Below are 18266 nucleotides of genomic sequence, written 5' to 3' on the forward strand. Positions count from 1 at the left end.
ACTTACCTCACTCTTTTTCCTCCTGCCTTCTATTACCATCTAAATCAGTGGTTCTCATCCAGGGGAATTTCGCCCCCTAAAGGAACATTTGACAATATCTGGAGACATTCTCAATTGACATTACTGGTGGGGTTTGACTGCAGGCCAGGGATGCTGCTTCGCATCTGACAGTGCACAGGATAACCCTCCACAGCAAAGTATTATATAAAATGTAAATAGTGCCACAGTTGGAAACTCAGCTCTTTAACTTTTTTTTGCTCCTTTCTTATTATGCTTGTCTTCTGTTTTTGGCTCTACCTCTCATAACTACCCTAGTAGACCCACTCATCTTCCTAATACAATAAAGAATACGTTCTCATTTGGCTACTACAATTAATATATAGCCATAAGATACAACTTTTTCAAACAAGATCATGTCTTTTATGGGAACATGGATGGAGCTGGAGGCCATTATCCTTAGCAAACTAATGCAGGAACAGAAAACCAAATACCACATGTTCTTACTTATAAGTGGGCACTAAAGGAGAACTCATGAACACAAAGAGGGTAACAACATAAACTAGGGCCTACTTGAGGGCGGAGGAGGGAGAGGATCAGAAAAAAATAACTACTGGGTGACAATAATCTGTATAATAATATGTACAATAATCTGTACAACAAACCCCTGTGACACAAGTTTACCTGTGTAACAAACCTGCACATGTACCCCTGAACCTTTTTCTTTGCTGGGCCGCACAGAATAGTACTGAAAGTGGAGAATGGATTGGCAGAAACAGTTTTAATTGAAGAAAACTAGGGCTTTTCTGCTGTTGAAGATCAGGGCTTTTTCTCCACAGAGATTATGAAATTTTGACCAGTTAATCTAACATGATGAAAATCTTCACCAGATAGTAATCCTACCTTGTTTTTCATTTCTGGGCTTTATGGACAAGAAACATTTAATGAGTGGCTGGTTTTATGTGCCAGTCATTATACTATGGTGGTGCTTTCAGAGAGCTAGCTTTTTAATTCCCAGAACAACTCTAAGAGAAATGTTATTATTCTTATTTCACAGAAAAGAAAGCTGGGACTTAAAAGAGAAGTAGATGTAAATGCCTTGCCCAATGTCACTCGGAGGAGCCTGATCCCAAGTTTTCTAACTCAAGTTTAGTGTTCTTTCTGCCGCCCTACTTTGCCACTTTATCACTTGCAGCATGCATGCCTGTTTCATCTAGTTCTTTTTAAAGCTTTTGCTCTCTGGAAAATAAATTATTTTTTAAATAGAGGGTTTTTTAACATGGTTTTTTTTGTTTGTTTTTTTGTTTTTTGTTTTTTTTTTTTGCTTTTTTCATTTTTTACCCTGACACAATTCAGAGTGCCTAGTGTAGTGCTATAGGTACTAAAATAATGCATAATAAATATTCTTTAAAAATAAAAAAGGGTGTTGGGCAAAAGGGTACAAAGAGGAAAGGCAGAAGTGCCTGACCTCTTTAGAACAGTGCAAGAAGTCTGCCAGAGCAGTTATTTTATAACAAAAAAGCTTAGATTTTTTCAGTCTAAATAAGGACTTAATTAACATTTCCATTCAACTCAAGAAATACTGTACTTCAGAAGCCCTTGTTACTTGATGTATTTGAATTGTTTATTTCACTGATTTTTTTCTGGTTGCAGTGAGGTTAAATGTTGTAATAAGAAAGGCAAGAATTCCCGTGCATTATGGGCTTACCTGTGACTTACCATTCTTATCATCAAAATACAACATGATTCGTCTTCATTTTCATAATTTTGTTTTACAGTGAGAAAAAAGCAATTGAAAGTATTTAATACCCACTTATGGTATTAAAACTAAAGTTCTCAGTAACTTATACCTCATAAGCCAAAGTAGAATGGCTAACATAAATTTATTCAAAGTATACATTTTGCATAATTCCTGTTCAATTGAAAATACCTCTTGGTCATAATTCTTGAAGAGTTGTTATTTTTCAGAGTCATTCCTTCATATTTTAAGGTGTTCCAAAGTCTGCATATTTAGCTTAAATCTTAGTATGTGTAAAAATGGTTCAAAGATAACATTTAGCAAATGTACGTATGGTCAACAATTAATGCAATTGTTGACTTTTCTAACATTTGATTGCTGTATGTTCAAAATGACAGGTCATTTTGAGAGGGGAAGAAGTAATCTTTGCAATTTCCCTGCCTTGCTATCATGAGTGAGGTATCAGCAGCAAAATAATAATTGTATTAGATAAATCAGTACATTTTAGAAGTTACATGAATGATCCAACTCAAAATTATTCTCAGCCAAGTGTGGTAAATTTTGTTTTCCCACACCTCACTCCTGCCAGAGACAGTTTAGAAATGTGTAGAGGCATTGTTGGCTGCCACAGTGATTGGAGAGAGAGAACTATCAAGAGGGTCCAGGAATATAAAGTTTCCAGTGGATCAGGGGATAGTTCCATATAACAAAGACTTTTGCTGTCCAGAATATCTGAAGTGTCCTTATTAAGAAACACTGGTCACGGTGACTCACGCCTGTAATCCCAGCATTTTGGGTGGGTGAGGTGGGCCGATTGCTTGAGCCCAGGAGTTCAAGACCAGCCTGAACATAGCTAGACACCCTCTCTACAAAATACAAAAAATATATATATATATAGCCAGGCATGTTGGTGTGCACCTGTAGTCCCAGCTACTGGGGAGACTGAGATGGGAGGATCACCTGATCCCGGAGAAGTTAAGGTTGCAGTGAACCCAGATCATGCCACTGCACTCCAGCCTGGGTAAAAGAGTGAGACCCTGTCTCAAAAGGGAAAAAAAGAAATACTGAAAGATACAGACTCATATTCTAGTTATGAATAGGTGTGAAATACCAGATACCAGGTATCTTTATGGAAACCTCTGCGAGTTAGTGGATCTTTAAGGGGAAAAATAAAAAACAAAAACACTTTGTTTGTTTGTTTTGTTTTTTTTCAAGACAGAGTCTCACTCTGTCTCCCAGGCCCGAGTGCAATGGTGCAATCATGGCTCATTGCAGCCTCAACCTCCCAGGCTCAGGTAATCCTCCTACCATAGCCTCCCATGTAGCTGGGACTGCAGGCATGCACCATGATGCCCAGCTAATTTTTGTATTTTTTGTAGAGACAGGGTCTTGTCATGTTAGCCCAGCTCGTCTCAGACTCCTGAGCTCAAGCAATTTGCCTGCCTCGGCCTCCCAAAGTGCTGGGATTGCAATAATGAGCCACTGCACCCAGTCTGGAAAATATTTTAAATTTAACAAATCTCTAGCCATGAGCATGTTTATTGGAAGAATCGCGTTTACCCATGTCATCATGGCATTGTAGTGTCTGAAGAATGTATCTTGAACTATTGTTATGGACATTTTTCTCTAGTGTTCACTTTTTAAAAGAAGGCCCAGAAATGGAAATAGGGACTTAATCTCCTATTATGAGGAGATTATTGGGGTTTGGGTTCTGAAACTGAGCAGTAAAAATTGGCTTTCATCTATGTAAAAAGACTCACCTAATGGCCTGGTACTTCATGCAGAAAGTCAAAATAAAAAGTAGAGGGAACTTTACTAGGAGATTGTAACACCATCATCTTCACCGCAGACTGAGAAAATTGAAATATATTGACCCCTTACTCTTTCCTAGGCATTGAGAAAAGACCTTTATATGTAGTTATCCATTTATTTGTACAATAAAATTTCACTGTAATGTACAATAGGAAAACTGCTGGGGAAATATATAGCTCTTACAATCCGGGGACATCAAGTATGGTGATGGAGACAGAGAAACAGTCAGTTGTAACTACATATGACAAATGCTATAATATGTAATACATATTGGTTGCAGTGGGGGCATATACAGGCATACCTCAGAGATACTGCAGGTTCGGTTTCAGACCACCCCAGTGAAGCAAATGTTGCAATAAAGTGAGCCATAGGATTTGTTTTGTTTTCCCAATGCATATAAAAGTTATCTGTATTCTATACTGTAGTCTATTAAGTATGCAATCTTATTATATCTTTAAAAGCTATTGTCAGGTTCTAACTGAGGTCCAAGGGGAGTCAATGAGTGAGTGGCGGGTAGCTGGAAGTCACTCAAGGAATTGTAGACAGTTTCAACATGGCTTTACTCTTTCTCTGGGCACGAGCAAGCCATATGTACAGCATTAGCAGGGTAATTATACCTTTTACAGACAATAGTGGCTCCAAGTCAAGCACAAGCTCATGTGGGTGATCACCTAATGTGACTCACATGACATGGTTACATAAATGTGCAGGGTTGTGCGCCTATGCTCCAAACCTGCTGAGTCATGATGCACTGGAAGTCTACCCCAGCCTACTCCTGACTAAAGCACAGCCATTTCCCTTACTTTCCACCCTTTAGGCCAGGGACATCCCCTGGGCAGGGACACATACCCATAGGGTAGAGCCCTGAATCCATAACTCACAACAACAATACGGAGAGCAGTAGCTCACCACTAGGATCCCAGCTCTGCTACTCATGACTATTAGGGCCCAGCATAGGCCAGAGCCTAGGATGCCCACCCTCTCTGCAGGGTTCATCAGCAAGGCTCTTGACCGCCTTAATCTCCCATGACACCCCTTGCAGGGCTGCTGTTATGTTCTGCTGATTGTTAGGGATAAAGGTGCAACGTTGTGTTCGTAAAAGGCAGCAGTTACTATGTCTAAGGCCATTTGGTTTTGCAACACCACCTTTCTGATCTAATCAACCTCATCCATTAACAGGAGGAGTGTCACTCAGGTGGAATTCAGAATCTGAGTGGTGTGCTGTGCAAGAGCAGTAACTTGTACTTCTACAGTTATGACACCTGCTCCAGGGATAGTCATTGTCAAGGGGTAGAACCACCAGGGGGCTCGTCGCACTCACAAAAGCTAAGAGCATAGCACCTCCCATTTATGCAGGCATCTGGGCAACATGGGGAGAACAGTGGCAGGTACATAAGGTCACCCCCAGGCACAGCATCCAATTCAGTTCACTGGTAGGTAAGGCCACCCTGTGTCCCCACAGACCCATAAACTCCCAGGGGGGCACAAAATCCATCAGGGACCAACCTTGGTGGGACCGCTTTTCCACCATATGTTCAGTGTGATGACATGTGTTATGTTTACACAGGCTGTGACGGATATCCATCCCACACAGTGGTGTTACCCCAATGTAGCTCTCTGCACCGCGGTGCTTGGGCTGGGGGTACTACATGTTCCCCCACTAGCCAGCTCCACCCATCATAAGCACTATGGGCCAGCCAGGGGGCAGGCGTGCTGTGGGTCTTGCAGTGTCCTTTGTCCAAAGCTTGCTGCATCGTGTTCCAGGCATTGGCCATGGAACCCCAAGTCTCCAGCCATGTCCAGTTCTCCGCAGATGCTGAATGCATGTGCCAAGGCCGGCCGTCTTCAGCTGCTGCTGGAAGGGTGGTACAGAACCAACAGTTGGAAACACTGATCATCTCAGCATAGGTGTGGGCCCAGTCCACAATGCAGTTGGAGCCTGTTAACCTATGGTCAAAATGACAGAGCAGGCACAGGTACTAACAAAGGTAGATCATGGCAACACAGGCAACACAGAGGCTAACTTTTCATCCCTAGATAACAATGCAGCTGCCAAGGGCTTCTGCCCTGGGCGATGGTACCACACCTCCTCAGCTCCCCATGGTTCCTTTGGGTCTTGTATCTGTGCCAAAGTCACAGGGGAGCTCTTAATAGGCCACACAGACAGTACATGTGTCCCCCGGAGGAGGGTTCTTTCCCTGGCCATTCCCCTATGAGCAGTCAACCACGGGGGCCATGTATTGAACACCCAAGGAATAACATGCAAGTCATATTGTTGGCCCTCCACCCAGAGAGCTACAATGGCCAACTACTGGCAATGGGGGGATTGGAGGGTCAATGGCCACAGCCAGGTTTTCTATTCCCCTGCCTTCAGGTGCACTGGGTCAGGCAACAGCAGGTTACCATTCATCATCATACCTGGTTGGAGGAGGTCATCCTTAGTGTGTATCTGCAACTGAATGGGGTTGGCAGCCTGTTGTAACAAAGCCTCCACCAGGGCCGGGCTGTCTTTCCATGGCCATTCATTCGAGGTTTAGAGCACCAGGTCCAGCCTGGAACTCCAGCCCTACAAAGACAGGAGTGTGACATGCAAGTATAACCCCTTCTTCAAGAGCCCATTATATTGCTCAATCATACCTGCAGCTTGTGGGTTGTATGGCACACAGAATCTCCACTTTATGTCCTTTCGTTGTGCCCAGTGTTGTAAGTGTCGTCCAGTGAAACGTGTTCTCCTATCAGTCTCAACGGCCAGAGGGCGACCATACAGGGGACATAAGTGTTTCAAGGCCTGGATGGTGTTCTGTTGGTCAGCCACCCCGCAAGGGTAGGTGAACAACAGGCCTGTGGCTGTGTCCACATCTGTTAGCACATGCATATACCCTTGTGACTTTGGCAGCGGCCCGATGTAGTCTGCTTTCTGCCTGGTCAAGGGCACTCGCCCTGTCGTTACTTGTTGCATAACACTGGACAGGTGCCTCTGTCTGTTTAGGGCATGCCTGAGCACATGCCGGGCACTTCTGAAAAGCCTCCCAGATGTCTTGTGTGGGCAGGGACAGACCCCAACGCTTAGTGACCTGTTGTATCAGTTTACCCCCTGCATGTCCCAGTTTCCAGCGTAGCCACAAGGCCACATCTCATGTAGGTGCCAACTCTAACCATTGGACCTTGGCCAAGGCATCTGCCTCATCATTGCCAGGGGTGGCCAAAGGCATATGGCCTGACACATAGTAAACAGTTACCTGTTTCTGATGACCCATTTCCCAGAGGTCTTGCCACATGGCTTGACCCCAAATGGGTTAGTGGCTGACTAGCAACTTCTGTATTTTCCAGGTAGTTAACCACAAAGTTAAGCCTCGGTAGACCACCCAGCTATTGGTACAGATTACCACCAGGGGGGTGCCACCACTTCTAAATCTGCAAGAGAATCAGTGTCACCTCCTTGGTGATCACCATCCACACTGCTAAGTTCAGCCCATTGGCTACTTTGTCCACACCCGGTTTCAAACCATATGGTATCAGTACTAGGTTGGACTGCAACAGCGGTCCAAGCAGTTATAGCACCTCGACTAGACCCATCTGTGTACCATGGCCTATCGAGAATGGGGGGACACCCTCCTTTAAATGCTGAAGGCTCAGGGTCTAGGGGTGCCTTAGGCCCCATGACCTTATCTTGTGTTAGGACTATAGGTCCCAAGACCGCTTGCAGCTCTGCTGCTAAAGGGACTTGTACTCAGTGCACTCCACTGCTCCAAGTAGTCACTCTACTTTGCCAAAGTGGATATCTGTGCGATCCCAGTCCAGGGGGTCGTTATCCATGAACACACCCATCCTGCTATCGGCTGAGTCATCCACACGACGACTGCACCCTGTCCTGTCACACTCTCACAAGCCTGAAGGGTGGCATATATAGCTGCTAGCTGTTTCTCTCTCAAGGAATATCAGAGCTCAGCTCCCTTCCATAGTTGAGACCAAAAGCCCATGGTGTCCTCAAGTGCTCTGTGCACTGCCACAGGGCCCAAACAAAACCATCTGTGTTCATCTGTGGTCACATGCACATCCAGCTCAAATAGGTGCCCCTGGTCCACTACCCATAGGGCTTATGCTTGCTGAATAGCCCACTTGGCTGCCAGGAAGGCAGTCTCAGCTGCATCATTCCAATCCCAGGTAGCTCCCTTCTTGGATAAATGATGGAATAGTTTTATCATTTGAGCTAAATGGGGCATAAATGCCCACCAGTATCCCAGGAGGCCCACAAAAATTTGCAGCTGCATCATTGTGGTTGGCTGGAGATATGCCTGAATCTTATCAACGATAGTCTCTGGGATGGCCTTTGTCTTACCCGACCAGATAACTCCCAAGAATTTGACAAATGAACCAGGCCTTTGGACCTTAGATTTGTTGACGGCCCAACTGCATGCTGCCAAATGTCGCCACAAGAGGGGTGCCACCACTTCTAAATCTGCAAGAGAATCAGAGGTTAACATATCATCAATATAATGGAATAGGTGGACCCCTTCTGGCATTGGCCAGGCAGCTAAATCCGTGGCAACTAGACCATGACATATGGTGGGGCTATGCACATAGCCCTGCAGCAACACTGTAAAAGTTCATTGTCGCCTATCCCATGTGAAGGCAAACTGTTCTTGGCTCTTTGGAGCGATGTTGATGGAGAAAAATGCATTGTCTAAGTCCACTACATAGTGATACTGTCCCGCTTCCATCATCAAACGATCCATCAAATCCATGATTGACGGTACAGCTTCATGCAAAGGGGGTGTTACTTTTTTCAGTTCCCAGTAGTCCACCATCATCTGCCAGTTTCTATCAGGCTTTCTAACTGGCCACATTGGAGAATTGTAGGGGCTATGGGTGCCATGCACTATCTGCACCTCTTCCAGCTTTTTGTCTCAGTTATCTATGTATGTCCACCCGGCAAGCAGTATTGATGGGTGGAAGTAACCCATCGGTGTGGCAGAACCTGAGGCTGGTGATGCATATGTCTGTGCAGCACCAGCTTCACCACATGCACTTGGAGTTTGAATTCACTGGCTGTGGTTTGTAATGCCAGGCCATGTAAAATGTCCACCCCCAGAATGTATTCAGGTATGGGAGAAACACACACAGTATATAAACAGGGAGCCAAACAACTGATGCCAAGATACAGAGATACAGGTTTCACGTTCACTGACTGGCTTTCATAACCATCAAGGTAAGCAGGTTTGCCCAGATACTTATTCAGGTTCCGATAAAGAAGGCTGCAATCTGCACCAGTATCCACCAGTGCCAGCACCTGCACCCACTGTACGTTGGTGGGGGACGAGTGGATCGCTAATTCTGCATGTGGCCTCCGATCATCCAGTGTCCCCCCAAACTGGGCATCTCGGCCAGTTCCCTAATCAAGCAGAAACAGCTCTACATTTCCACCTGGCTGCAGCAAGTAGTCTTTGAGCTAAAGCACCCGGGTGGGACCAGGTGGCGCAGCAGTGTCTTTCTCCCCCTTGGGCATTTTCTGGAATTGCTGCTCTGGAGACAACTGTCTCCACAAAGCTAAGAGTACTTCATTGGGCTGCTTCTTGATTTTCTCTTGGTCAACCCCAGCCAAAATCCAATCTATTCACATCCATGAGCGTGTCACTTGTTGAGGCCCCCTTTTCTCTCATGGGGAGGGCATTTTCCCCTTCTTTAAGGCGCAGACCCATTGGTCCTGCCAGTAGCCTTCTGCTTCCCCCAAGGCCGCCATAGCAGTGGTCACTTCATGTCTGTGTCACCCTATGTACAGGGTGGGTACAGCAGCTAGGGAGCCAAAGGCACTCGAGTGCAGAACCCAACATGAGACTCCTCATGTGGGAGGTGAAATGTTCATCATCTGGCCTCTGGGTATTCAGGTCAGACATAGCCTGCTGCATACCCATCTCCTGGATGACTTGCACCAAGTCAGCATATGACTGCCATTTACTCACAGTTTCAGGTATTTCACCAGTGTCATTCCACACAGTCCATATGGCTGCACATAGCCACTCAGTCAGGGTGTGGTCACCTTGCCCTTGTGCCAACCGCTCGCCTCAGGGACTGGCTATGTAGTTCTCGTAGTGCAGTCAAAATGCCCATCTAACTCTGCAAGCAAAGACTCGTTCATTCTCAGTGCTCTGTGATTCCAGCTGCTTCAGCATCTTCTCCATGCTCGCTCGGGACCCATCTACCTCTGCCCATGTTTCCATCAGAGCCCATCCAAGCAGCACAGCTGCCACCGGGTATCACAACCCATGTTGTGGACACATGGCCGACCCGGAATTAGTGGAATAAGTGGGCTCACTCACCTCAGGATCGTATTTGTGATGCCAATTGTCAGTTCTAACTGAGGTCCAAGGGGAGTTGGTGGGTGAGTGGCGAGTAGCTGGAAAAACACTCAAGGAATTGTAGACAGTTTCGACATGGCTTTACTCTCTCTCTGGTGCAAGTGAACCATATGTGCAGCGTTAGCAGGGTAATTATACCTTTTACAGACAATAGCGACTCTGAGCCAAGCATGAGCTCACATAGGTCATCATCTAATGCTCCTCACGTGGTGTGTTGTGTACCTGCACCTCAAACTCACTGAGTTATGCTGCACCAGAAGGCCACCTCAGCCTACTCCTGACTGAAGCGCAGCCATTTCCCTCACAGTTATATAAATGCCTTGATTTAAAAATAGTTTATTGCTAACAACAACAACAAAAAAGCTACTGATCACCTGAGCCTTCAGCAAGTAATAATCTTTTTGCTAGTGAAGGGTTTAGCCTCAATGTCGACATCTGCTGACTGGTCAGGGTAATAGTTGCTGAATATTGGGTTGTCTGTGGCAATTCTTTAAAATAAGACAATGAAGTTTGCCACATTGGTCGACTCTTCCTTTCATGTAAGATTTCTCTAGCATACGATGCTGTTTGATAGAATTTTACCCACAGTAGAACTACTTTCAAAACTGGAATCAATTCTCTCAAACCTTGCTGCTCTTTTAGCTACTAAGTTTCTGTAATATTCTAAATCTTTTGTTATCATTTCAACAATGTTCACAGCATCTTCACCAAGAGTAGATTCCTCCTCCAGAAGCCACTTACTTTCTAAGCCATAAGAAGCAGCTGCCCATCTGTTCAAGTTTTATCATGACATTGTAGCAATTCAGTCACATCTGCAGGCTCCACTTCTAATTAGAGATCTCTTGCTCTTTCCACAACATCTGTGATACTTCCGCCACTGAAGTTTTGAACCCATCAAAGTCATCCATGATGGTTGGAATTCACTCCTTCCAAGTTCTTGTTAATATTGATATTCTGACCTCTTCCCATGAATCAAGAATATTCTTCTCTCCTGTCCCCATATTTTCCACACATGAACCAGGCATGGGTACAGACCAAAGGCCAAGGGATAAACAAGGGATTGCTGTATCGCTGGCTGATATGAGATGGGCACCACCAAGCAGATGCTGCTCTACCCAGGTCAGAGATAATGAATATTCCTAATGGCATCTAGATTGGTAAATCCTTTCCAAAAGGTTTTCTATCTGCTTTGCCCAGATGCATCAAGGAAACACTGTGTATGGCAGGTATAGCCTTACAAAATGTATTTCTTAATTAAAAGGACTTTAAAGTTGATGCATTTTCAAGTTGAAAGACTTGATCCATGGGCTACAGAATGGATATTGTGTTGGCAAGCATGAAAACAACATTAATCTCTTTGTACATCTCCATCACAGCTCTTGGATGACTAGGTGCACTGTCAATGAGCAGTAATATTTTGAAAGGAGTATTTTTTTCTCAGCAGTAGGTCTCTCAACAGTGAGCTTAAAATAGCAAATCATGCTGCAAACAGATGTGCTATCCTCTAGGTTTTGTTATTCCACTTATAGAGCACAGGCAGAGTAGATTTAGCATAATTTTTGAGGACCCTAGGCTTTTTGGAATGGTTAGTGACCATCGGCTTCAACCTAAAATCACCAACTGCATTAGCCTCTAGCAAGAGAATCAGTGGGTCCTTTGAAGCTTTGAAGTTGAACATTGACTTCTCCTCTAGCTGTGAAAGTCCTAGATGGCATCTTCTAATAGATAGATGGCTGTTTCGTCTACACTGAAAATCTGTTGTTTGTTCATCAATGATCTTAGCTAGAGCTTCTAGATAACTTGCTGAAGCTTCTCCATCAGAACTTACTGCTTCACTTCACACTTTTATGTTGTGGAGATGGCTTCTTTTCTTAAACCTCAGGAACCACCTTGCTTTTCTAGGGTCATACTTTTCTTCTGCAGCTTCCTCACCTCTCTCAGCCTTCAGAGAATTGAAGAGAGTTAGGGCCTTGCTCTGGATTAGACTTTGGTTTAAGGAAATGTGGCTGGTTTGATCTTCTCCCCAAACCACTAAAACTTTTTATCAGCAAAAAGGCTATTTCACAGCAAAAAGGCTGTTTCGCTTTCCTATTTGTGTATTAACTGAAGTAGCACTTTTAATTTGCTTCAATAACTTTCCTTTACAATCACAACTTGGCTACCTGTTCAGCACAAGAAGCCTAGCTGTCAGCCTGACATGTCTTCCTTACTAAGCTTAATTATTTCTAGCTTTTGATTTGAATTGAGATATGTGATTCTTCCTTTCACCTGAACACTTAAAGGCCATTGAAGGGTTATTACTTGGCCTAGTTTGAACATTGTTGTGTCTTAGGGGAGAGGGAGAGAGGTGGGGGAACAGCTGGATTCTGGGGTAGTCAGAACACACACAACATTTATCGATTGAATTTGCCTTTTTATATGGATATGTGTTATGGCACCCCAAAACAGTTACAGTAGAAACATCCAAGGTCACTGATCACAGATCACTATGTTAGATGTAATAATAATGAAAAAGTTTGGACTATTGCAAGAATTACCAAAATGTGACACAGACACATGAAGTGGGCACATGCTGTGGGAAAAAAAGGCGCCCATAGACTTGCTGAGTGCAGGGTTGTTGCAAACCTTCCATTTGTAAAAAACACAATAGCTGTGAAGAGCAAAAAAAACAAGGTATGCCTGTACATTTATTCCTACACTGGGGAAATGGGAGATCAAGGAATGTTTACCAGAGGATGACATATAACATTAATCTCTTTTATCATCTAAGGTCAAAAAAAATGTGTCATACATATTATTCCTATTTGTAGAAGAGGAAGAGACTGAAGTCCAGAAAGGTTATACATTCTATGTAAGGCCATATAATAATAGCATACGTTTATATGGCTGTCACTCTACAAGAGCTTTATGTTCATTCATGTAACCCTCACAGCCACCCTATAATACAGATGCTTTTGTCATTTCAGTTTTATAAAAAAAAAAAAAAACTGAGCCCTGTGGAAATAAATAAATAGAAAGAAGGGGAAAAAAATGAGCCCTGTGGGGTTAAGTAATTTGTCCAAGGTCATATATGAAGGCAATGCTGGATTTGAACCAAGGCAGACAGACTGTAGTGTCTATGTGCTTAACAACTATGGCATACACTGTCTCTTCTTCCTAGTTGGTCATTAAGCCTGATTGAAAACTCAACAGTCAGACTGGAGAACCCATATAGTTAAGTAACAGAATGCCATTGGTATTTTAGATAGATTGTTTTGACTATAGTAAAAACAATAGACTTAGGTGAGACTGATCTGGAGGTGGGAAGACCAAATAGAGGAAAGCATGGATGCTAGTCTGACCTAAGCTAATTGCAACGAATATCAAGAGATACTTAGCAAATTCAACAATCAACTTCCTGGTTCATGAACACTGAGTGTGATTCAAAGGAAAAGGTCAGGAATCACTCCTTGTTTGACTGACGAGATGAAAAGTTGATATTTGGGTGGAGAATACAAGAAAGAGACAATTTAGGGGAAAAGTTGATGAGTTTTTTATTCTCCATAAATTTCATATTTGAAACGACCATAGGGTGCTCATATGAAGATATCCAGAAGACTGTGGAATTTGTGAACTGAGCTCAGAAGAAATATCTGGGCTGAGAAATAGAGAAAAGGACTAGTCAGGGAAATGTAGGATTGCTGAGCATTTTTAAAGACACAGTGGAGTTTTTAGATCAAAATATGTTGTGGCACAAATGTACACAGTTGTGGTATGTGCATTGGGAGGCCGAGACAGAGAGGGAGATGAAGAGAGGAGGAAACTTCTTGTAAGCCATGGGAGAAGATAAAAGATTATTAATACTTAAAAGTTTATAAGTCTTTCCCTGTTTCTTGCTCAAATTAAGGGCCAATTTTTGGTGCTGTTTTAGGTACTAGGAAGGGAGGAAACTTGAAAGAAGCCAATAAAACTGGAATCACTTACATTAGTAAGTTTGAGGGAGAATATAATCAATCTTGAAAGACCAGAAAAGTGGATGTATTGAAGGAAAAAGTCATATTGGGTGGAGGATAGAGTTTGAGGAATATTTCGGGGTGTGAAATAAGATCCCGGGACAGCTGCCCTGCTGCACAATTAAGGGAGAAGACAAAAGAATCTAATTATCTTTTACTATGCATTAGCAATGGAATTCTACATTAGTGTATCTTCATGAGAGTTCATTAATGATTTAAGTTGTTTTTCATTTTTCAATGATTTTTACATATAGGCTCCTGTTTTATTTGTTTTTAATCTGAACATAGTTTTATGAGTCTGGCCAAAAGCCATCTTGGCTTTTTATGGGTTACTTCTAATTTCTCTAGCAGTACTCCAGCAACCTATGTATTGAAGAAAGCAGACATTTGCATTTATTTGTAAGAGTTTATAGTTTATGCATTTAGTTTATAACCTAGTGAGTAGAAAGAGTTGATAGTATTGACAAGTAGTGTTCAAGATAATGGAGATATATACATCATTTCAAAGTGCACATGTAGATGTGGACCCTGAAATACCAGAAGAAATTTAAGAATTTGAGATAAATATGAAAGATGCAAAATGTTAACGTTGTTGGATGATCAAAAATAGTTTACAGGCTCGGTAGGATGACTCATACCTGTAATCCCATCACTTTGGGAGGCCTATGTGGTACAATCGCTTAAGTCCAGGAGTTTGAGACCAGCCTGAGCAGCATCGTGAGACCTTGTCTCTACTAAAGAAGGAAAAGGAGAAGAAGAAATAATAATAATAATAATAATAATTTACAGATGAAGAAATTAAGACTGAGAGAGGTTAGGTCTATTGTCTAAGGTCACACACAACTAGTAATTATAGTAGCTGGTATTCAAACCTGATCAGTCTGGCTTCACTGCATTCTCTTTCTAGTATGCTTTTGAACTACCTAGAAAAATAGTGGCAGTTTCTGAAATGGAAGACTATGATTCATGATAGTTGCTAGGCATCGTACCAATCAGAATTCTTAGTTTTAAACAATAGAAGCCAGCTTTGTCTAAAGCAGAAAAGGAATATTTGGTAATATCATACAGCCCACAGAATCTTTAGGGGTGCTGCAGAACTAGACTTAAGAAACTAGTAGAAATGAGGAAAGGTAAAGCCCTACCAGTGCCATACCATAGGAAAATTCTGCTTTGAAATCTGCTGCTGATACAGTTTCCACTGGACAATCTTTAACATGCAGCTGGGTTCTGCTGCCTTTGGACACTCATTGAAGTTTGCTGTTTCAGTGTGACCGCAGCTTCCATGAGTAATTTCTGATGGTCTTCTACACCTCTGCCTTACTCTCACAAAATTCAAAGTCCTGGGTGGGAGCATTAGTTTGGTTAACAAAGGTAACATGACTGATGATCAATAACCAAATAACTAGGAAAGGGATTATCCCAGACTTTTTGAGATTTCCCAAAATAAAAAATGTGTTCAGACACTGGGCAGCCATCAACAGACTGTCATTTACATATATGTGTGCATGTACACACACGCATACGCAAACACACATACTTGATGATTACTTCCCAGTGCCCGAGATTTCTCATTAAATTGGTAACAGCATGGTGTTCACATACTTTTCTTTTTAAATTTATGTTTTGCTACCTAAAACATAATGTTTCATGGTCTACAGGAGGAAAAACACAAGGAAAAGAAAAGAAAAACTTTTAAAATTCCAGTACCTGATGAAAACAACAGCAACATTTTTGTGTATATTTTTCCAGGCTTTGTTCAATTCATAGAAATGAACTCTTTAGCCAAAGTAGGATGATACTACATATTATATTAGGACCATCTTTTTAAAATTCACAATGTATTCTAAATATGTTTCTATGGCAATTTTAGAAGTACATACTATTCTGTTCTATGGATGTATCATAATTTGATGAAAAATCACAGATTATTGAACAGTTAGGTTATTTAGTTTTTTGTCATAAGCAATGCTTTAATAAAAAATATTTTTCATCCCTTTGCACATTATTGAATTACTTCAGAAAAATAAATTGCTAGAAATGCACTTGCTTCATCAAAAGATAGCACATTTTAAAGGCTTTTAGTTGTTACCTTCAACTTACTCTTTCAAAACATTATATTAATATATGCATACCTACGTACATTTTGCAATATGGATATTATAAGTTTTTGTATTGCTAATTTGATGGATGAAAAGTAGGATTTCATTTCTTTTATTTGTTCAAAAAGTATTTTTGAGACTCTGCTATATGCTTAACACAGACTTCATTTCTGGAAATAGACAAGCTGCTTACTTTTGTGGAGTTTACATTCTAGGGAGTATGTGAGGTGGCAGGCTGGGGAGAAAGAACAAGTTCAGGAAAGAGAAAAAATAAATGCTTAAATAAATTTGAAAAGAAAGGGAGGATTAAGAGGATAATCCAAATGGTGACTTAGGTTAGTGTGGAGAGGGAGAAAAGTGTTTCAAGAAAAGAGGGAAAGCTTCTCTTTTGATTTTAATATCTAAATCAGGCAAAGATAATACAAGAAAGAAAAATTATAGGACAGTCTCACATGGAAACTTCAATGCAGAAACACTAAATAAAATATTGATAAATCAAAGTGAGTTGTTTGTGTTGGTATCTCCTGACCACGTGGGCTTTATTTGAGCAATTCAAAAATGGTTCAATGTTTTTCTTTTTTAAAATCTATCAGTGTAATCTATAACATTGAACAGATTAAAGGAGAAAAACCATATGGTCATCCCAATAGATACATTAAAAGCATTCAATAAAATTGAACAATAATTATAAGAAAAACTCTTAGCACATTAGGAATAGGAGGACAATTTCTTAATATGATAAAAAGGTATTTACAAAAAATAAGGAAAAAAACATTTTAAGAATAGCAAGCATGCCACTTTAAAGTGTGAAAGAAAAGGTTACCTGTTTTGTCATGCAAACTTTTCCACATTATACTAGAAGTTCTACCCAATGCAGTAAGAAAAAGAGAAATAAGAGAAATAGAAGATTGACTAGCAAGACAGAACTGTTATTTGCACATGTTACTATTGCCTATGTAGAATTAATAGAAAATGTCTGCAAATATACTAGACTAAAAATTACTTTGTAAAATAGTAACTCCCCTATCAATAATCAATTAATAAAAAGAAAAAGCTTACCAGTAATAATAACAAAACCTATAGAATAACAAGGATTAACATAACAGGCACTTATAAACAATTTATCTGAAGAAAACTATAAAACTTTTCTGAGAGACATTTAAACAAATAGACTGGTAAGACTAACACAATAAAATTCAAATTTCTTCCACATTAGTCTGTAAATATAATCCTAGGTTTTCAGATGTTTTGTTCTGTTTATTAAAAGAAAAACAGAAGAACAGATACTTATTCAGTGATTACTGTATGTCACACTCTACGGAGGCTGTTGGGATACAGCAAAGAATGAAACAAGCTTTATCAGGAATCACTGAAGATCTTCTAACATTTAATCTGAATGCCATAAAGAACAAAAAACATGCAGGAGGTATGAGGCTAATGTTGATTTGGGAGGTGAAGGGTGTGAGTAGAAGGAGGAGTTATGCAGGCTTTGACATCTATCCATTTAAAAATGTATTATAAGGGGTATTGAGACCACAGTAGACAGATAAAAAAAGAATTAAAAAGATAGAAATAGATCTGGGTATAGAGAAAGTTACAGTTTGTTTTAAGTGGCATTTCAAATTAAAATAGAGAAAGGATGAATTGTTCAATAGAGTTGTGAAATTTGGGATAAAATGAGTACACTAATCTCACAATTTAGCATCAGCCCAAATAAAGATCAGATGGATTAAAGATGTTTACATTTTTCTGATTTTACTTTTCCTTATGAAATATTTTGAACATATTAAAAAGTACAGAAAATAATGACATTGGTAACTTTTAATCAAATGACATCGCATTGGTTCTGTTTTCTCTCCCACTTTTTTAAAGAAATAATATATTACTGACAAAGCTAAAGCCAATCTCCATTCCTTCCCCTTGCCTCCCTCTCCAGAGGTAACCATTATCCTGAAATCAGTGTGTTCATAGTGTTCATATGAATGGATATTTTTATGTTTTTACTAAATATACATTATTGTTCAATAATATATAGTGTTCTTTAACTTTTTAAAATGTTGTTTGCTTTTATGCGTAAGTCTTTAATCCACCTGGTTTTGTTTTATGTATGACTTGGGGTAGGTATCTAATTTGATTTTTTCCATATGAATTACCTATCCTGCAGAAGAACCAATCCTACGCCCACTGATTCTAATAATACATCTTCTGTTTTATTTATTCCAGGTCTGTCCAGGTCTATATATTCTGGGATGCTATTGTGAACTATTTTTTT

The 18266-nt window shown here is 41.0% G+C and overlaps 1 protein-coding gene and 1 non-coding gene across 36 annotated transcripts in view; one reads left to right on the forward strand and one right to left on the reverse strand.

The window, feature by feature from the left end:
* MBD5 (methyl-CpG binding domain protein 5) overlaps positions 1-18266 on the forward strand; it is a 515330-nt gene that overhangs the window by 243827 nt on the left and 253237 nt on the right. The window lies entirely within an intron of this gene.
* On the reverse strand, positions 10901-11032 carry LOC123568165 (small nucleolar RNA SNORA48). Its single transcript, XR_006691386.1, has one exon. It is a non-coding gene; the product is annotated as a small nucleolar RNA SNORA48 (small nucleolar RNA).

The sequence above is a fragment of the Macaca fascicularis genome, chromosome 12, assembly GCF_037993035.2.
Source record: "Macaca fascicularis isolate 582-1 chromosome 12, T2T-MFA8v1.1".
NCBI classification, from domain to species: Eukaryota; Metazoa; Chordata; class Mammalia; order Primates; family Cercopithecidae; genus Macaca; species Macaca fascicularis.